This window comes from Myxine glutinosa, chromosome 4, assembly GCF_964187855.1.
Source record: "Myxine glutinosa chromosome 4, kmMyxGlut1.1, whole genome shotgun sequence".
Lineage (NCBI taxonomy): Eukaryota > Metazoa > Chordata > Myxini > Myxiniformes > Myxinidae > Myxine > Myxine glutinosa.
Genome location: NC_136264.1, coordinates 89973518 through 89994554, shown reverse-complemented (window position 1 = coordinate 89994554; position 21037 = coordinate 89973518). Strand labels below are relative to the sequence as shown.

The following is a 21037-nucleotide window of genomic DNA, read 5'->3' as shown; positions in this document are numbered from 1 at the left end:
ATTTTCCCTGGAATTACGTCCAGAGGTGTGCATTTTATGTCATCATATGCCCCTAAGGTGTGGCATGTATATTTTGATCGTTTCTAGAACATGTACAACCTCTCCCCCCTTTCCCCCACCATTTTGGACCCCCCCCCCCCCCCCCCATTATTCAAAATCCTCGATCTGTCTGTCTCTGGTCCCATAGTTGTGGTACCATTGTATTTTTACTCACAAAGGTTTTACATTCATTTCACATCTTATTCTCTGTTCATCTCCCCCATCCCCTCCTCCTCCATCCCCTCTTACCCCATCCCCTCCTCCCCTATCCCCTCCCCCTCCACCCCTTCTTCTCCTATCCCCCCCCCCCCCCTTTCCGCCTTTCCCCCTCCATTCCCCAACCTCCAGCTCCTTTCATCATCCACAACACGGAACCACATTGTCTTTACAATCTATCTCTTAGGTTATTGAGTTGTGCAGTTTGTGGATCCTCCACGAATACACGGCTCCATTATCTCTAAAAGGAGCTGCTCACGATCGACCATTCAATGGGACATGTGGAGCCGGAGAAACGAGGAAAGAACGAATTTGTTTTTTCTTTTGGCATTTGCAGGGTGGGTGGGGACGTGCGTGACTGGGTTCTATTAGTATTATGGTCCAGTTGAGGTGAATAAACAGGAAAAGAAGGAAAAAGAGTCAATCATGATGTGTTTGAAATCGCCAGGAGCGCAAGTGACAACCACCGGCCATGATTACCTTGTGGTTCAACCACAGCCGCTCACCTGGGTCCCAGCCCTCGGTTAACACTCTCTGGCGTTTTCGCATGCTCTTCTCATCAACCACAAACATATAAATACCAGAACGAACCCCCCGACGCTCACACTCCTCTTCTCCTCCTCCTCTTCTTCCTCCCACTCTTTATCCCACCAGATGTATGTCCCACGACGTAATAACGACCATTATTACACATCTTTTACTCATAGAAAATTATTTGTCTATATCTGTCTCACCGAATGATCCACTGCCTTGCCAAGACGATTTTAAACCAACTGACAGTGATTTAACACACAAACGTACACACACATACACACACACACACACACACACACACACACACACACACGCACACACACACATATACATACACACAGACGCATACACACACACACACATAAACATACACATACCCACACACACACACACACACACACATACACACACACACACACACACACATATACATACACACACACACACACACACACACATACCCACAGACACATACATACACACATACACACAGACACATACACACACACATACAGACACATACATATACACACACACACACACACATAAACATAAACATACACACACACACACACACACACACACACATAAACATACACACACACACACACACACATACACACACATACACTAACCCACACACATACATACCTAGAAACATACACAAAACACACATACACACACACGCACACATACGGAACTTTTTAAATATTGAGCAGTCTTTATCGACTTTTGACAATGATTGATCTGAGATGTAAATCAGAAAACAAGGAGAAAAGAAAGGCAGCAGTTCAGAACCCATGGGAGATGGCAGTGCTTGCTGCCCACTCGAGATGATGCAGATGATAGGGCAAAGTTTAGACTTGTAGCCATGTTTGAGTACGAGATAAGAAGCACGTACACTATCTTTATTACTCTTGGATTAAAGAGAATGTGGAATCTGTGTGTTTGGTTTTGGGTGAGAGTTGAGCCTTCTCAGCCTGGTATGTATGGTACGTATACTGCACCAAGTCAGGCCTAGTGAGACTAGCTCTCAATAGAATAATGTTGAACACGTTTGCTGCTCTTGCGTTAAAAGTGCCAATCCCTTTACAAAGGGTGTCCAGAAAGACGTTGTGCAACTTTGAACTTTCATAACTTTTGATGTGTATATATATATATATATGTGATAGATAGTAACAAACTTTAAACGATGCATGAAATTATAATTACCTCCGCCCACAAAAAGTAGACGGAGGTTATGTTTTCACCCCTGTTTGTTTGTTTGTCTGTGTGCAGGATATCTTAAAAAGTTGTGGACAGATTCTGCCGAAGTTTGGTGGACATGTTGGTTGTGTGACAAGGACGAAATGATTCGATTTTGGTGTCGATCCGAATCCGAATCAGATTTTAACAAATCGTGATTCTTCACCATTGAGAGATAGGGCTACAACCGATATAAAGCATATCTCAGAAAGTTCTGGACGGATTCGGCGAAAGTTGGTGGATAGTTTGTGTGTGTCACAAGGACGAATTGTTCGATTTTGGTGAAGAAGAGTGAATACCAGTGTTACATAGTCCCATAAAAAGTAGTACAAATGGGACAGGTGAGGAGAACAGTGTGGCTAAGCAATTGGTCTACGCTTGCTGATCCACTTCTCTGGGAAGATCTCATTCAAGAACCGTCACACATTCGAGAAAGTGGAAAACTTTTGGAAATCAAAGTGTAACATCAATAATGTCCTCAAAGTAGCACTCCATCAACATGCGAGGTTGCTCAATATACAGGAAAGCTGAGGGTAGCAGGGTGGGCCTGCAGTCAACACAGGAGGAAACTAGATCGGTACTCGGTAGAACATGTACCTCCATCAGGCTGAACAGTTCATGTTTTGTATCCACCGATAGGCCGGATCTGCATCTGGACCTGAACCAAAATCGAATCAGCTTGCTCTTATCACCTTACCAACTCATCCACCAAGTTTTGTAATAAGTCCGTCCATAACTTTTTGAGGCATCGTGCTATATATCATTTTTGGCCCCAACTCTCAATGGTGAAGAATCACTTTCAAAATCATACTATCCAGATCTTCACCAAAATCCAATCAATTTGTCCTCGTCACACACCAAACCTGTCCACCATGTTTCGTCCGAATTCACAACTTTTTGATATCCTGCTCACAGACAGACAGACAGACAGACATGGGGTGAAAACATAACTTCAGTCGACCTTCGTGAGCGGAGGTAATAAATGTCTGCAGAAAAATAGTTGCAACAGCCAGCGGTCGTGTCACTGGATTAATACTCCAGCATGAAGATCTCCGTTGGTGTTGGTGTACACCTTCTTAAACAGACACGAGGATGACTGCAGGAGAAACTATTGACAGAAGTCCTTTCTTCACCAAGATTGTCGATGAACAACGACGGTTGTAACACAGTAGGGTGTCTACAATGGAGTGCTGCAGTCAGGACAACAATGTGTAATTGGAATGGTTTGAGTGGAGACTTTGTGATGCTGGATTGGGAAGCGCATTAAAAAGTCCGTCATAATATTGCTTATTACCCGCAGTCACTTTGTCCAACGCACCATTAATCTGGCCACGTGAGGGACATTTCAGAGCAATCCAGCAAACGAGGATTTCCACAATTGGAGTCAAGACGGAAAGTAGATACAGAGTATGTGTTCAGATGTGAGAGCGACTAAACTACCGACCCCACTTATGATCAACCAATGAACCGTTTTCAGGGCATTGGTGCAAATCTTTGTTTGTGTTTCTCGATTTACTACAGAGAAGCAAAGCTTCACAAACAAGTGAAACGACAAATGCTTTTAGTGAATGAATAATGAAAATGTATCAACATCAGATTGTAATGGACGTTGTTGATTTGACAATTGTGCCCATTCAACGTGTAAGTAAGGACGTTGCAGCTCCTGTCCTCGGGTTGATGAGTCCATTACCCGTGGAGAAGACTGAGAGACATAGTCACGTGGGTGCATTGAAAACACAGAGGCTTTTAAGTAAGATAGACATTGGAACGTCTCTCACCTGTTGGTCAGTTTTGTGCTGACCTTTTTCTTCACTTTGGATAAGTTTTATGTGTTTGCAATATTGTACAAGTTGGGCTGATAGAATGGCCTAGCCCTAGAGGTATGCATACTAACCTCTAAACTGCCGAGGCTGGGTTTGAATTCCAGCCCAGCTGTAAACTGTCATCCTGGAGTTTCATCAACATGTGTGCCGTACCTCAGATGGACGTTAAGCGGGGGTCCCATCTGTCAGCATTCGTTGGTGGATGCTAAAGATCCCATCGCGAAGAGTAGGTGAGCTATCACCAGCACCATGGGCAAATTTCAAATTCCTGGCCAAACCAGCAGAGGGCATTGCATCAGCGACCCATCCGCAGCCTCAGCCAATGATTCGACGCCGCTGCCTTGTGCTGCATATGAATGGAGAAGAACAACGTGTCAGAACAACGAAGAACAACGAAGAACATGAGTCAGCCATCTTTACTCTTAATTTATTTTTCTTACAGGTAGCCAAGCATTGGGCTCCACAGGTTTAAACTGTCCATAGTTATCCTATACAAGGCCATCCAGCACACTGATCTGAAAATAAAGGAGTTAGAGGACAGCCATCAAACATCAAGAGCATTGAGAGAGTAGCATTACAAGGGAATCTATGGTGAGTCAGTACAAAAATATTGGCTCTTATTTTATATTTCACTAAATATAATAATTCCAATTACAGGGAATATAGATGCACTAGCAGGGCCCCAAGTATATTCCACATAATTGAAACTAGAACGGCACTCAGTAGAGAGCATACCTCCGCCAGGTGAACAGTTTACGTTTTGTATCACAGAGTAGACCAGAAAATGACAATATAGAATCACATTTAATCAAAATCATCCTGTCCACAACTTTTTGTGATATCCTGCTACATATAGTTTTTGACCCCATCTCTCAATGGTGAAGAATCACTTTTTAAAATTCTAGTAGCCGGATCCAAATCTTCACCAAAATTGAATCGATTCTTCCGCATCACGCACGCAACATGTCTGCCAAGTTTCGTCCAAATCCACCATATCTTTTTGAGATATCCTGCTATGTATCTGTTTTAGCCCTATCTCCCAATGGTGAAGAATCACTTTAAAAATTAAATAATTCTCATATCCGAATCCATATTCAGATCCACCAAAATCGAATCTATTTGTCCTTGTCAGAAACCCAACCGGTCCACCAAGTTTCGTCCAAATCCGTCCACAACTTTTTGACATCCTGATATGTATCGTTTTTGGCCCGATCTCCCAATGGTGAAGAATCACTTAAAAAATTATCCTAACCGGATCCAGATCCGGATCTTCACCAAAATTGAATCGATTCTTCCTTGTCACACACACAACCTGTCCGCCAAGTTGTAAGTCTACTCTCTCAATCACTTAAAAAATTCTACCAGCCGGATCCGAATCCGGATCTTCACCAAAATCGAATCATTTCGTCCTTGTCACATACGCTACATCTCTGCCAAATTTCGTCCGAATCCGTCCACAACGTTTTGAGATATTTTGTTCACAAACAAACGGACGAATGGACAAACAGCCAGTCAGACAGGGGTGAAAACATAACCTCCATCCATCCACCTTTGGTGGCAGAAGTAAATATGACAACAATATTATGCAAAGAATAGTTAAATATCATGTGAAATTAATATTCTCTAGCTATGTGCTCTCTGGAGATGTTTAATTAAATCAACCCCCCAACCATAAGTCCTCAACTCCTCCACCAACCCCAAGTCCTGAACCTCCCCTCCCAACTTCAATCACCCCCATACTAAGCCTTAAAACCCCTCCCCACTGCAACTCTTCAAACCCACTACCCACCAAAAGTCCTCAACCCCCACCACTCACCCAACTCTCTGTCATCCCCTCCCTCTTCTTCCTGTTCCTCAAATCAAGAGGGTATTCGTACATTGTTACATATTATTTTTCATAGTAGGCCAGCACCAGTGGGAAATCTACTGGCTTCAACGTGTATGACATTTCGACACGTTGAGTTAGATGCTGCACATTCAGTTTTGCAAAATAGGAACTGGGAATTCTGCAGATCCAGAATTCATGTGATGTTAGTCATTTCTTTCCTATACGTAATATGTGAATACATGTTCATGCACGTGGGAAATACAGTTTGTTTATAAATTCTGTATTTGCAAACTATTCAGCCTTGAAAACTCTGGTGAAAACTGCTCACATACAATCTTCCATTTTTTTCGCCGGTGATTTGCACAAGCGGGCGTCAAAAACAGAGCTTGGAGTTTTTAAAATTAATTATATAATTCAAATATTAAACATGACTATTTTCTTTCCTCTGGACAGGTTGTAATAAAAACGTGCCTTTCTTTCATGTTCGATGAAGCATTGTTCAGTTTTTAAATGTATATTAACTCAACAGTCCTCTTGAATGTATGAAAATTTTCTGGATAGAAGACACGTTGTTCAGTCTTCCAATGTACAGCAGACGCCTGAAGCCTAAGGCCCCAGGTCTGCAGCCTGAGACCGATAAGTTGCGACCAAAATGGCAGACATATGATTTAATCTCGTGAGACTACAACTGTGGGTGGAGTCAAGCCAGCCAAGCTCTGTTTCCTGGACGGACAGAGCAGCAGACAGACTGCAGAGAATTATATATATATACAGTATATACAGTATATATATATATGTGTGAATGTATCTGTACCTGTTTCTATTTTTTTGGAGGGGAGGGTGGAGGCTAAAAGACTTCCCTACACCCACTAAGTAATGGGATCGGGTCCATTTAATATTACCTTTCACAAAGCTACAAAGGCATAGGTACAATATGTAGAGGGATTTCCAAAAAATATCCAAAATAACAACTTTTGTTTTAATTTTGTTTTTTTTGCCTAAAACACTCCCAGGCACTCACTGATGAACCTCTGAAAGTTTGACGAAAATCCGTTCAGGCATGTGAGAAAAATGGCGACAGACAAACGGCTCTCTTATTGTACTGGGTGACCCATTTATCTGTCCACAATTTTGAGCCCTTATAATTATATTGCTAATGCTTCAGTCACATTTGGCTCGGCGGCCGTAGGGTCTAACAAATCTACGGCCACTAGCAATTATAGGGCGGCCGCAGTATTTCCACGGCCACACAATGTAGCAGTCACATATGTTTTTATTTTTTGGGTAGCCGCATGGGGTATTTAGAAATTGTGGAGACCGAAAACGTGGGGGTGCCGTACGGTCTTTGATTTGATGTCGCACGGTGACCTTAGGGCGTCCCTGCGGCGGCCATATAATTTTCAAGGCAGACGCAAGGTAGCCTCAAGGTGCCCGCAAGGCGGCCCTAAGGCGAACGTGCGGCCAGACGGACGGTAACGAGTGGGTATATATACCAGTTCTTTTTCATATGTATAACAGCACTTACAGTTGTCATGGCTACGGCTTGTCGAATTGCTACGGCCAACCTAGAAATGAAAAAAGTTATAACTCCGCGCTATAATTCCACGGCGACCCCTACGGCCTGTAAAAGATAGCCATACGCCCTAGGGCCACCCTGAGGCCACCTCAGAAACTCTGCGGCCGCCGCACGTTTCTGTCAATTTAGGGGGGGTACGGCCGCCGTATCCTAGCCGTAGAGCAAATGTGACTGAGGAGTTAGTAATAAGATCAAACACCTTTTTTTTTTTTACAGGATATTGATACATATTTCAAGTTATTATTGAACCAAACCTTCATTGGTCTTCACGGTCTTGTAAGCATACCTGCCTGCCGTACTGCTACAACATACTTAGCTTGGCCTTCACCGAGCCCAAACGTGCTTGACCCACTGGCTCAAGGTGAGGGTTATAAGTTTGTTATTATTATTGCCACATGATGCACATAAGCAGGACGCATGTTTTCCCTTAACATATGTAACCCAGAGTAATTTTATGTTCGGGAGCGATCGAGGCAGCGGCCTGTTACCTATACACCGGCCAAATGAAAGGGCATGCCAGAAAACGTGCTGCACGCTTGGAATAAGATCGCCGGTTAGGTAGGTACTCTGCTATGCTGTGTATTAATAAATCATAAAGATCATAACATGACCACCCTGGAGGCTGCCATTGGGAGGGTGCTTCTAGTACAACATGGAATATAATGTTTGCCGGTTTTTAAAAAACATTTAATTCAAGTAATATCCACCTAATCGTCCAAAGTGCCTCCTTTACTTTCACGGGATAGAGGAATGTGGATTTATGATGAGGCAACCAGAACCGGTATTATGAGTTTATTATTTTCGGGTTGAAACAAGAAGACTTTGGAGAAGCAAACAACCTCCTAAGAGGGAGGATCCTGGATGCCGCACCCTCCAAAGCTGCACATTAATCAGACAGTTCCCGTCCAAACCGAAACACGTGGCCGTACCTGAACTTCTCGTGGTTACCTCGATTTGGATCGTTATCAGACTTGGAAGTGAAAATGATAGGCATACCGACCGGAAATGTTTATTCCAACACAAACTCAACAATTGTTTGAATTTCACAAACTGTTGTACAATTGATTGTTTTCTAAGTAATCTTAAAGGGATAATGAATGTCGCACTCCGATGGAAATCTAGGAATTCAGTATAAAACTCGGGAGATTTCACGAAATGATATTATCTCTTTAACTATCAGGCATGTTTACTTTTTACACCCATTAAAGTCACACGGTCACCTTTTCGTATCGGATTTGCATAAGAACTACCCGCGTAGACAAAAGATTGTAACGAAAACACACACACACACACACACACACACACAAATACACAGACATATACACACACACATATATTTATATATATATACATACAGTGCATTCAGAAAGTATTCAGACCCCTTCACTTTTTTCGCATTTTGTTATGTTGCAGCCTTTTGCTGAAATCGTTAAAATTCATTTTTTCCCTCATCAATCTCCACTCAATACCCCATAATGACAAAGAGAAAACAGGATTTTAGAAAGTTTTGCAAATTTATTAAAAAGAAAAAACTGAAATATCACATTGACATAAGTATTCATACCCTTTGCGATAACACTTGAAATCTAGCTCAGGTGCCTCCCATTTCTCTTAATCATCTTTGAGATGTTTCTACACCTTGATAGGAGTCCACCTGTGGTAAATTCAATTGATTGGACATGATTTGGAAAGGCACACACCTGTCTACATAAGGTCTCACAGCTGACAATGCATATCAGAGCAAAAACCAAGCCATGAGGTCGAAGGAACTGCCTGCAGAGCTCAGAGACAGGATTGTGTCGAGGCACAGATCTGGGGAAGCCTACAAAAAAAATCTCTGCTACATTGAAGGTTCCCAAGAGCACAGTGGCCTCCATAATTCTTAAATGGGAGAAGTTTGGAACAACCAGGACTCTTCCGAGAGCTGGCCGCCCGGCCAAACTGAGGAATCGGGGGAGAAGGGCCTTGGTAAGAGAGGTGACCAAGAACCCGATGGTCACTCTGGCTGAGCTCCAGAGATCCTGTGTGGAGATGGGAGAAACTTCCAGAAGGACAACCATCACTGCAACACTCCACCGATCTGGGCTTTATGGCAGAGTGGCCAGACGGAAGCCTCTCCTCAGTGAAAGATACATGAAAGCCCACGAAATCTTGTTTCTCACAGTCTGAGAATCCTTTCGGTGCTTTTTTGCAAACTCCAAGCGGGCTTTCATGTGGGGGGGGGGGGGGGGGGTCCTTCACTGAGGAGCTATTTTAAATATCGGTTTTTTATTATCTTAAACGGCCACCAGTCAGCCATCCTTGATCGCATTGCGAAACTTGTCGAAAATTTGTCGATCGCATTGCGAAAAATATTTATTTGTTTACTGTCATGTATTGTCTTTTTGCCAAGTATGAACAAAACCGGTCCATACACCTCCCAGATATGGTTGCGGATGCACGCATGGACGGATGAGACCCAATCCATAAGCCCCCATTTCGGACTAAGTCCAATGGGGGCTAATTAACCAGCTTCGGTGGTGTAATGTTTGGAGCTTCTGCTCTGAGTCTTGGAGGTAGGTGGTTCAAACCTCGGCCGAGTCTACCAAAGACCTTAAAAATGGTACGTGCTGCTTCCTTGCTTTACACTCAGCATGGACAAACAACCGTAGCTTGGCAATACTAGCGCAGGCTTTGATGGGCCTAATGGCTTCCTTGTGTGTTGAAGTTCCTTGAAAGGGAACTCATATTATAAGGTCAAAATATCGATTTGAATTATTTCATGGACTTAAAAAAAGTTAATTGTGTTGCACTCTTGGTTTCACACAGAGCCAAAGCTCTGAGCTACTTATTCAGCCCATCGCAAATCGGTGGTGCAACATCGGGCGGCGGAGGTTGGATTTGTCTCAAAAGAGTGCGGAATATCCTGCTTGTGAAATAAAATTTGGCATCAACATTATTCATGCCTGTTCTCACGTCATTAACCCACACACACACAAAGTGAAAGGTGGGGTTAAGCAATTGGTCCACTTCTGTGTCCTTCAGTCTACAAACGTGAGTTTATGATAGAGGACCAACTTCATTTCAATCCAATGTTATATTTTGAACATAAATCAGAAAACGAGAGGGTTCTAAGAATATTTCAGTCACTCGTCATCCCTTTGAGTACGATGAAATCCATTATTAAGAAGGGGAAAACATATCATACCACCCACACTATACCCAGATCAGCTTTCCCATCCAAACTCAGCAGCCGGACAAGCAGGAAACTGGTTTGGGATGTCACTGTAAATCCAACAATGACTTTGAAAGATCTGAAAGGATCTAAGTCCAAGATGGAGATCGGTGTTCATCTATCAACAATATCCCATTCCCTTGACAAAGCTGGCCTCTATGGGCAGGTGGCAAGAATAGTTCAGTCCATTGACGATCCTCGTCAAACTTAACAGAACTAGAGCAATTTTCACGTGAAGAATGGGCAAATATTACACCATCTCACTGTGCAAATCTGGTATATATACCGAACGAAATGGACTCATAGCAGTCATTGCTGCAAAAGGAGCTTCCATCAAGTACTGAAGAAGGGGCTGAATACTTTTACAACCGGTGAATTTTGAATTGTACATGCTTTTTGCAGATATTCCTGACATATAACCTCCTTCAACTCTAACAGTGTTTAGTTTGATCCCTTCAGTTATGAATAAAAAAGTTCGTTTGGAAAATTTGTTTCTTCATAATTCGTAAATCATCTAAATGTGACATTATTGGGAGGGGTGAATAATTTTCCAGACCACTGTATTTATACGTTTAAAATGTATCTCGTTTGATAACATGCTCTTCTTCTGGTTGAATGTTGAACTTTGCCTGCATGTGCAGCGCATGCGGAAAGCGGCCGCTGGAAACAGAAGACAGACAAATGCACAGACAGACATTATGGTTCGCAATATATAATAATTGTGTATTATAACCATGCTATCTGGGTAGCTGATTTGATGTTCCCCTTCAGAAGAAACTTCGTTATACGGCACAGATGACTATGTTGGCAGCCATCTTGGATTTACTCAAAATCATTGGATTGGTGTTGAAGTCACTTTCTGTAAGATCAGGGCACAAAATATCAGCATGGAACTATTATTTTTAAATTTATATATTAACAGGCCCACCCTTGAACCACCTCATATATACAAATATAAATAAATACGGTATACTTATTTATTTTTTACAGACATAAATAGTTGATGAGAAGTTAAACTTTTTACACCATTCTTGATTTCCATATTCATTGTTCTCCCTGCACGTGATTTCCTTCAAGCCTCTTCATCTTGCCAGGGTGTCTAAAGTGTGTTGATGCAACATGATTATTATAGAAATGTGTCATTGTTCATAGTTTTCTTGTTTTTATCCCTCAGCTGTTTGTGTGTAACATATCATTTCCTAGTATTGTAACCGTGGTACAGCGAGTTGGTTTGGGGCCTAGATCTGGTTTCTTTGGGTGAGGTTTCCTTATTTTTTTAAAAAATTTTTTTTTACAGTGATTTAAGGCTCATGGAGGAGCTTGTACATGAATCATATGCAGCACAATGACAATAGTAGACATCGTGTACCTTTACATGAACGACGAGGACATCAGTAAACATTGCGCAAACACGTGCTATATGGGATTTGAACCTGGGACTTGGGGTCCCAGCATCATAAGCCATTGGTTCAGGTGAGAACATGATGAGACCAACCCTGCGACCCAACCATGCATGATGAAGGATTCTCTTTTGTGCATTTGCACACTCTCGCATAAACTATTATTACTGTTTATGTTTTGTTATCCGTCTGTTCAGTATTCTTTTAATTTAAACAAAATGTTTGCTCATGGAAGAGTGAGTTCATGGAATTCAGAACTCTTTGTACCAACAGGAGGAGGGCAATGTGGAAACAGACAGACACAAACAAGCAGGGCGATAGAAGAGGAGAACAAGAAAGGAAGATGTTAACTTACTTTAGAGGTATGCACACTGCCTAAGATCTCTCTCGCTTCGGTTGGAATAATTTTTTTTTTTAAACCACCTTTAGAGGCCATTTTTCCCCGCAAAGCGGGGGTTGGCCTTTTTCGGGAACCGTGGTTGTTGTTGTTTTTCGGTCCCCTTTTTGAAGCAATGTTTTACGGCCGGATGCCCTTCCTGACGCCAACCCTTTTTGCCGCTTTTAACGACAAGCAGGGAATTACCAGTGAACTGGAACTCAATTACCAGTGAACTGGAACAGTGCTTCGGTTGGAATCTCGACCCAAATATAAAAATTAATTACCTTGGTGTTTCACACGTGGGGGAGAGGAATAAATGTGTGCGCCTTCCATTGGAAGGATGTTACACCAGATGGACCCCTCTGTTAGCAGCACCTGTCCTTGGTAGACCTTAAAGATTATACAGTGTCTTTCAAGAAGACTTATTACCGAGATCCTGAACGAATTATATGTTCTTGCCCTGGCTGATTGGTGGGAAGGCAACAAGAAATTACCAAACGACCTCGCCATTGGATCAAGGTGACACTGCAAGGTGGTTCCACAAACGAGAGAAAACATCGGTACTTGCTTTTCATGTCATTGAAAAAGATACTTTGATTGATTTGTGAATTTCAATTTCCACTTGTAAGTGCAAAATGTTTCCCAAGTTTTCACTATGATTTAAATTTTTCTTTGTCAAGTTTGCAATTGTCGATGTCCAGCTGAGGTTTAACTCCTTAGTTTCCCCAATTTTTTTTATTGAGATTCAATTATATCCTTGTCCTTCAACTCCTTTCAAATCCCAGAAATGTTTATACAGACTCTAAAATAACATTGCGCCCTCTTGCTCATTGCACCCTTGGCTCTTTCTGTGTTCTGTTGACCGCTGGCTATTAACATCACAAAAAAATAAAACTGGTTGTAGTTGGGAAGAGTCTATTCAAAAACTAGAACAGGCACTCAATAGAGTGCACATCTCCACCAGGCTCAACACTGAACAGTTTACATTTTGTATCCCACTGATAAGACCGTATCTGGATTCAGACCTTAACCAAAATCAAATCTGCTTGGTGTTGTCACCTACCCAACTCATCCACCTAGTTTTGTCATAAGTCGTCAACACCTTTTTGAGATATCTTGCTATATATCGGTTTTGGACTCATCTTTCAATGGTGAAGAATCACTTAAAAATTCTCGAATCCAGATCCAGAATCGGATCTTCATCAAAATCGAGATATCCTGCTCACAGGATAAAAAACAGGCAGAGGTGAAAACATCACCTCCGTCCACCTTTGGTGGCAGAGGTAATAAAGACGCCAACAACTTGATAGTATAGCAGCCCAAGCAGCTAGGCAGGCCTGAAGTCTGACATTTGACCACCTATAGTGGTCTTCATCCTGGACTATGCAAGCATTGGCCATTGTGCAACAGGTGTTAAGTTCCCTCCAAGGAGCGAGGGGCATCACTTGGCTGAAATTTTTAGAATGTGAGACCTCTCAGTGATATTGCCTGGTTGCATTATGCAGATCTAAACGTCTCACCATCTGTAGTCATATAATGTTGACTCCTTGTCCCTTTGGAGGGTTATGCCTCCCAACTTCTCCCATCATGCCTGCCACTTGCACCCTTCTGGATAAAGATCGCTATGAGGTCGAAACGTTGGATATGAGCCTTCTTTTTTTTTGTATACAAAGTCGAGGCTCGTGTGAGAGCTAACACATAAAACACAAAAACATAAACAGACACATAAAACATATAATAAAGGGAGCGGGAGACAAGAGACAAGAGCGCACAAGCACAACAGTAGAGAACAGGGACATCGGTAGATCTGTGGAAGGGAGAGGGCTGGGGGATGGGGATACACAGTATAAAACAAATAGACACCGCTAGGACTTCCAGGAAAGAAGTTGGAGGTTGTAAGAGGTGGATCCCAACGGGGGTAGAAAAGATCAAGGTTTTGGATGGGGGAAGATAAGAGATGGCGGTGAACAGCTGTTTTAAAAACCTGGAGGGAGGAGTGGGATTGAAGAGAGTGAGGGAGTTTGTTCCAGAGGTGGGAGAAAAGGGGAATGAAAAAGTGAAGGTGAACAGAGAGTCTTGATTTTGGCAGTTTCAGCAGAAGAGGATTGCAGGCAGATCTTGTGTGTCCTGAAGGAATATTTGGGGCACAGCGCACAGACAGAATTGTGGGAGCTAGGCCGGACAGGAGTCGGTAGAAGACAGAAAGACCACCAGAGCCTTTCCTGATGAGCAGCTATTTTGGTTGGTGGCACCTTTTTATACACATGGTCGAGGCTCGTGAAGAGCTAGTACAATGAATAGATAAGGAGGTAACAGAGAAAAACATGATGCAAAAGGAACAGTGGAGACGCACACAAAAGGAGCATTAGAGAGAGGGGGGAAACACCAGTGGCAGAGTTAGAGTTCAAGATTTGAGAGAGACTTGGACAAACAATGGTTGTGGGGAGGAATGGGGGAGAGGGTAGAGGATGCATGGGGTGGACAGGATGGATACAGAAGGTGCACTACATGACCAAAACTATGTGGACACACGAACATCTCATTCCAAAATAATGGGAATTAATATGGAGTTGGTCCCCCCCTTTGCTGCTATAACAGCTACCACTCTTCTGGGAAGGCTTTCATAGATGTTGGAACATTGCTGCGGGGATATGCTTCCATTCAGCCACATGAGCATTAGTGAGGTCGGGCACTGTACTGATGTTGGGCGATTAGGCCTGGCTCGCTGTCGGCATTCCAAAACATCCCAAAGGTGTTTGATGCGGTTGAGGTCAGGGCTCTGTGCAGGCCAGTCAATTTCTTCCACACCGATCTCAACAAACCATTTCTGCATGGACCTCGCTTTGTGCACAGGGGTATTGCCATGCTGAAACAGGAAAGAGCCCTCCCACAACTGTTGCCACAAAGTGGGAAGCACAATCGTCTCGAATGTCATTGTATGCTGTAGCATTAAGATTTCCCTTCGCTGGAACTAAGGGGCCTAGCCCGAACCATGAAAAACAGCCCCAGACTATTATTCCTCCAACAACAAACTTTACAGTTGCCACTATGCATTCGGGCAGGTAGCGTTCTCCTGGCATCCGCCAAACCCAGATTGGCCTGCCGGACTTCCAGATGGTGAAGCATGATTAATCACTTCAGAGTGCATTTCCACTACTCCAGAGTCCAATGGTGGTGAGCTTTACACCACTCCAGCTGACGCTTGGCATTGCGCATGGTGATCTTAGGCTTGTGTGCGGCTGCTCAGCCATGGAAACCCATTTCATGAAGCTCCCAACGAACAGTTGTTGTGCTGACGTTGCTTCCAGAGGCAGTTTGGAACTCGGTAGTGAGTGTTGCAACCGAGGACAGACAATAATTACGCACTACGAGCTTCAGCACTCGGCGGTCCTGTTCTGTGAGCTTGTGTAGACTACCACTTCGCGGCTGAGCTGTTGTTGGTCCTAGACGTTTCCACTTCACAATAACAGCACTTACAGTTGACCCGGGCAGCTCTAGCAGGGCATAAATTTAACGAACTGACTTGTTGGAAAGGTGGCATCCGATGACGGTGCCATGTTGAAAGTCACTGAGCTCTTCAGTACGGCCCATTCTACTGCCAATGTTTGTCTACGGAGATTGCATGGCTGTGTACTTGATTCTATATACCTGTCAGCAATGGGTGTGGCTGAAATAGCCTAATCCACAAAATAGAAAGGGTGTCCGCATACTTTTGGTCATGTCGTGTAACTACAAGGAGGGGAAACTGGAAAATTGGAAGGACGGATTTGGATGGAGCTAACAAGGGTAGAAAATATCATGGTTTTGGATTTGGGATGATCTGAGATGGTGGTGAACCTGAAGACCTGGTGGGAAACATGAGAATGAAGAGGAAGTGAAGGTTGATTCCACAGGCGGGGAAAAAAAGAGGAACAAATGCATCAATGTTGTAATGAATGTTGTAAAATGTTGAACAAATGTAATGAATCTCCCGCGATGAAGCTGATTGAGAGGGCCTTTCACTCACTCACTGCAGGCAGGTAGGTGGTCTTTGTCTACTACCGACTTCTATCCGGCCTAGCCTCCCCCCCCCCCCCCCCCCCCAGCTCTATCTGTGCTCTGTCCCCCGAATATTCCTACAGGTCACACAAGATCTGCCAGCAACCCTCTTATGGTTAAACTGCCAAAATCGAGACTCTCTGCTCACCTTCTCTCTTTCAATCCTCTTTTCTCCCGCCTCTGGTACAAACTCCCTCACTCTCTACAATCCCACTCCTCCCCCCAGGTCTTTTAAACAGCTGTTCACCACCATCTCTTATCTTCCCCCATCTAAAACCTTGATCTTTTCTACCCCCGTTAATTCACCCCAGATCCACTTTTTTGAAATACCGACTTCTTTCCTGGAAGTCCTAGCAGTGTCCATGTGTTTTATACCTCTCCCACCCCTCCCCCCTTCCCATGCCTCCTCCCCCCAAGCCCTCTCCCTCCCACAGATCTCCCGATGTCCCTGTTCTCTGCTGTTGTACTTGTGTGCTTCCCTCTCTCTCCCCATCTTGTCTCCCGCTCCCTTTATTGTATGTTTTGTGTGTCCATTTGTTTTTTTTGGGGGGGGGGGGGATTAATGTATACATCTTGTAGACAAAGTATACATCTTGTATACATCTTGTATACATCCTCGATCTTGTGTTCCAAAAAAATAAATAATAATGTGAGGAGTGATCCTGAATTTAGATCGTTTCAGCCGAAGGGGGTTGATGGTGAACCGTGTGCCCTGTAAAAACCTGGGGGGGAGACAGCAAATAAAGAGCAGAGGGTGCAAGACCAGAAAGGATGTGGCAGAAGGAGTTTGAATGACTGAACTTCCTCAAGAGGATTGTTAAGAAAGTAGGTATGAGGGTTTGCCAGACAGTCCTTTTGGAGAGTGGGAGTGTGAGATTTGTCAGGATTGCAATACATATTCCAAGTGTTTGACCAGCTTGATTTGGCTATTCAAGTTTTTACAACGGCAACCTTTCCATATCTGAGCAAATACTCACTGGAACAGCCAATGAGGGATGGTTAAGATGCAAAGAGAAAACTGTGCGATGATGAGGGGCAGAGACGAAAATTACTTTCCACTTCTCCATTACCTGTGACCATGCACTTGACTCTTTGACATGTTCCTTCTTGCCAGGAGTGATAAAATGACTTTCTTTCACATTTATTCCCTTTGACCTCTGTATAATCCTCTATATATCTCAAGGGTGGACAGGTTGAGCCAAAATTGCTCCTCCAACACTTTGTGTAGAATTAACCACCAGGGCCATCTCCAAATGGTAGTTCCATAGTTCCTGCACCAAAAATGGACGCTCACATTGGGTTTGTCATGCTATACTCGAACAGCCACAATTCTCACAACTCCTTACAACATAGTCTTCAATCCAGTAAAACGTTTGCAAATCCATACGGCCATTGCACCCCCCCCCCCCCCCTTGTGTTGTGCTCTCCGGTAATGCCTTGTGAATATCTTTCATCACGTGTCTATTCCTCCCACTGTAGCCATGAAACCGTGACGTCATTTCTCGTTCCATGAAACCGCCTAACCGAAAGCAAACAACACCAATATTTTCTCCACCCACCGCCGATTTACCGGAGGCCAAATGGTGGTTGGAGAAAAATACTGAAATTCCACAGACAGGTCTGAGCTTGTGTCATTCTCGTAAGGGGTGGATGATGATGATACCTATGCCTCGTGGAATGCTTTTGAAATCCCCATGCAAATCTGGGCAAGGAATGAACCCTTCCCTATGTATTAATAATACACAACCATTTTTAGCAGTAGTTCAAGCAACACAGGGAATTGGGGTTTTGTAACCTGATATGAGGCTCATTTTATGATCTGGATGTCATTTCATAAAATCTTCCACATCCCTGTTTTTATATTGATAATTTGGTTGGTAATTCCCACTCTACCCACCGAGCTGCTCATGCATACTGTATATGTCTCTCTGTTGATCTGTTGTTCATTATTTACCATGAAGTTGTTTTTCTCCACCTGAGTGATGATTACAAACCACAATCAGTGGTGAAACCACCGGTTTAGTGTTGATGACTCCTTGGAGTCTTCCCTCCACATACCGTGCATGAGATGGTGATGCTTGTTCCAATGATATTGCACCTGATAAACAGGATATAGTCTCACTCATTGTGCACAGGGTGAGTTGAAACAGTACAAGAACACACGGTCAACTTACATCATTTGCAATAACTAGACATCTGCGATCACAAAGTGATCACCAATGGAAAGCCTCCCCGAACCCTTGGTGATCGTCCGAGACTTATCCTTGTCCGGCAATCCAATGATGGCCATATTTTTTTCGGACTGCCATAAAACCTTGACCTTAAACATTTAGGGATAGAGTGAAAATTAAAAAATGTGTTCCCATCTACAATCTATCCATAAAACTCAACATCATGAAAATCGGAGGGAACTTATTCAATTTATGGTCAAAAAGGTGTTTTTTGTAAATTAGGTCACAATCCGAGAAAAGTAGGTCAAGGACAATAATCAAATAGCAGGTGCTCAACATCAGTTCAGGAACACTATCATGATGCAAGAACATCTTGGAAGGCCAAGCGGTCTTTGAGATCCAACATTGACAAAATTGGGTGATGACAAAAAAAAATTGCATTATTCAGACCGCCATTTGACCTTGACCTTTAACTCTGAGGGGTATTTTTTTAAAAACACCTTTAGAGGCCATTTTTCCCCGCAGAGCGGGGGTTGGCCTTTTTTGGGCACCGTGGTCCCCTTTTTGAAGCAATGTTTTATGGCCGGATGCCCTTCCTGCCACCAACCCTGTTAGTAGCCCCTTGCGACACACAAGGAATTACCAGTGAACTGGTACTCAATTTGCACTCAATTTGCCGACCTCGGGAAGGATGAAAGGCTGAGTCAACCCCCTTGGTGTTAATTCAGCGATCGACCGGGATTCGAACCCAGGATCCGAGGATCCCAAGCCGGTGAGGGGTACATATGAATGAATGAATGAATGATCGTTTTCAGGCCATTTTCCCCGCTAGAGCGGGGGTTAGCCTTGCGGGCCCCATGACAATCATGGGCCCCAACATGGTTCCCTGTTTGAGGCAATGTTTTTTATGGCCGGATGCCCTTCCTGACGGGTATGATGTAAATAAAATATTAATGCTCCTTGCTCTAGGCTTTCTCGAGAGGGCAATTTTGTTACGACCAGACAAACCTTAGTCGATGGTGAAAAATGTTAAAATGTCTATAATTAGGTCATGACCTTAAAATTAGGTGAAGTTCAAAAATTATGTCAACATCGCAGACTTTACATTCTCATTATTGATGCAAAATTTAATTCCGAAAGTCTGTGCTGGATCCAAGATACAGCTCGGCCATTGACACAGCTCGGAAATTTCGGAAATTAGGAGTGCAGGAAAAAATGGCGGTTTAGTAATAAACTATGTGGGGTACCATTAATATTTGGGGCGTTAATTGTTGAAACAAACCCTTTAATAGTTATGAGCTTCGCCCTATCATATAGAGGGAGGCTTCAATATACGAGTAAACACATAAGTAGGCTTACATAATAACAACTGGCAGAATTAGTAAATGTATGGTACAGTTGTACACACTTTTATAAACTATTATATGCGTTTGCTGATGATTGTCAATGACCTGTGCATTAAAAGAACAGTGGAGATAGGAAGAATTATGTCCTGCACAGGCTACCAACGTGTCCTAAAGGGTTCTACACCAAATGTAAGATAAAAGTTCTGCTTCGATGGGACAAGTGTGTCCAAAGTTGGAGAATCATACTAAAATATGCAATCCTAAAGGGTTCTACACCAAAGGTAAGATAAAAGTTCTGCTTCGATGGGACAAGTGTGTCCAAAGTTGGGGAATCATACTAAAATATGCAATCCTAAAGGGTTCCACACCAAAGGTAAGATAAAAGTTCTGCTTCGATGGGACAAGTGTGTCCAAAGTTGGAGAATCATACTAAAATATGCAATCCTAAAGGGTTCCACACCAAAGGTAAGATAAAAGTTCTGCTTCGACGAGACAAGTGTGTCCAAAGTTGGAGAATCATACTAAAATATGCAATCCTAAAGGGTTCCACACCAAAGGTAAGATAAAAGTTCTGCTTCGATGGGACAAGTGTGTCCAAAGTTGGAGAATCATACTAAAATATGCAATCCTAAAGGGTTCCACACCAAAGGTAAGATAAAAGTTCTGCTTCGACGAGACAAGTGTGTCCAAAGTTGGAGAATCATACTAAAATATGCAATCCTAAAGGGTTCCACACCAAAGGTAAGATAAAAGTTCTGCTTCGATGTGACAAGTGTGTCCAAAGTTGGAGAATCATACTAAAATATGCAATCCTAAAGGGTTCTACACCAAAGGTAAGATAAAAGTTCTGCTTCGATGTGACAAGTGTGTCCAAAGTTGGAGAATCATACTAAAATATGCAATCCTAAAGGGTTCTACACCAAAGGTAAGATAAAAGTTCTGCTTCGATGTGACAAGTGTGTCCAAAGTTGGAGAATCATACTAAAATATGCAATCCTAAAGGGTTCTACACCAAAGGTAAGATAAAAGTTCTGCTTCGATGAGACAAGTGTGTCCAAAGTTGGAGAATCATAGCCGGCGAAGCCGGTGTTGTCAATAAACGAGTACGTATTATGTTGAAAACCTGATTATGCCTTGGCTCGAGAATCCGAAGCGCAGTGGACGCAGCCATCTTGCGGATGCGGAAGTATGCATAACAAATTTAAAACGTTCATTAGGAGTTTCTTTC

At 43.0% G+C, this 21037-nt stretch overlaps 1 long non-coding RNA gene across 1 annotated transcript in view; it reads right to left on the bottom strand.

The window, feature by feature from the left end:
• The window catches only part of LOC144891777 (uncharacterized), a 35820-nt gene extending 28196 nt beyond the window's left edge, over positions 1 to 7624 (bottom strand). The window contains exons 1-2 of the long non-coding RNA XR_013623102.1: positions 7516 to 7624; positions 4011 to 4203 (exon numbers count right to left, since the gene is read on the bottom strand). This is a non-coding gene — a long non-coding RNA (uncharacterized LOC144891777). The remainder of the gene's footprint in view (positions 1 to 4010; positions 4204 to 7515) is intronic.
• Positions 7625 to 21037: the final 13413 nt, after the last annotated feature.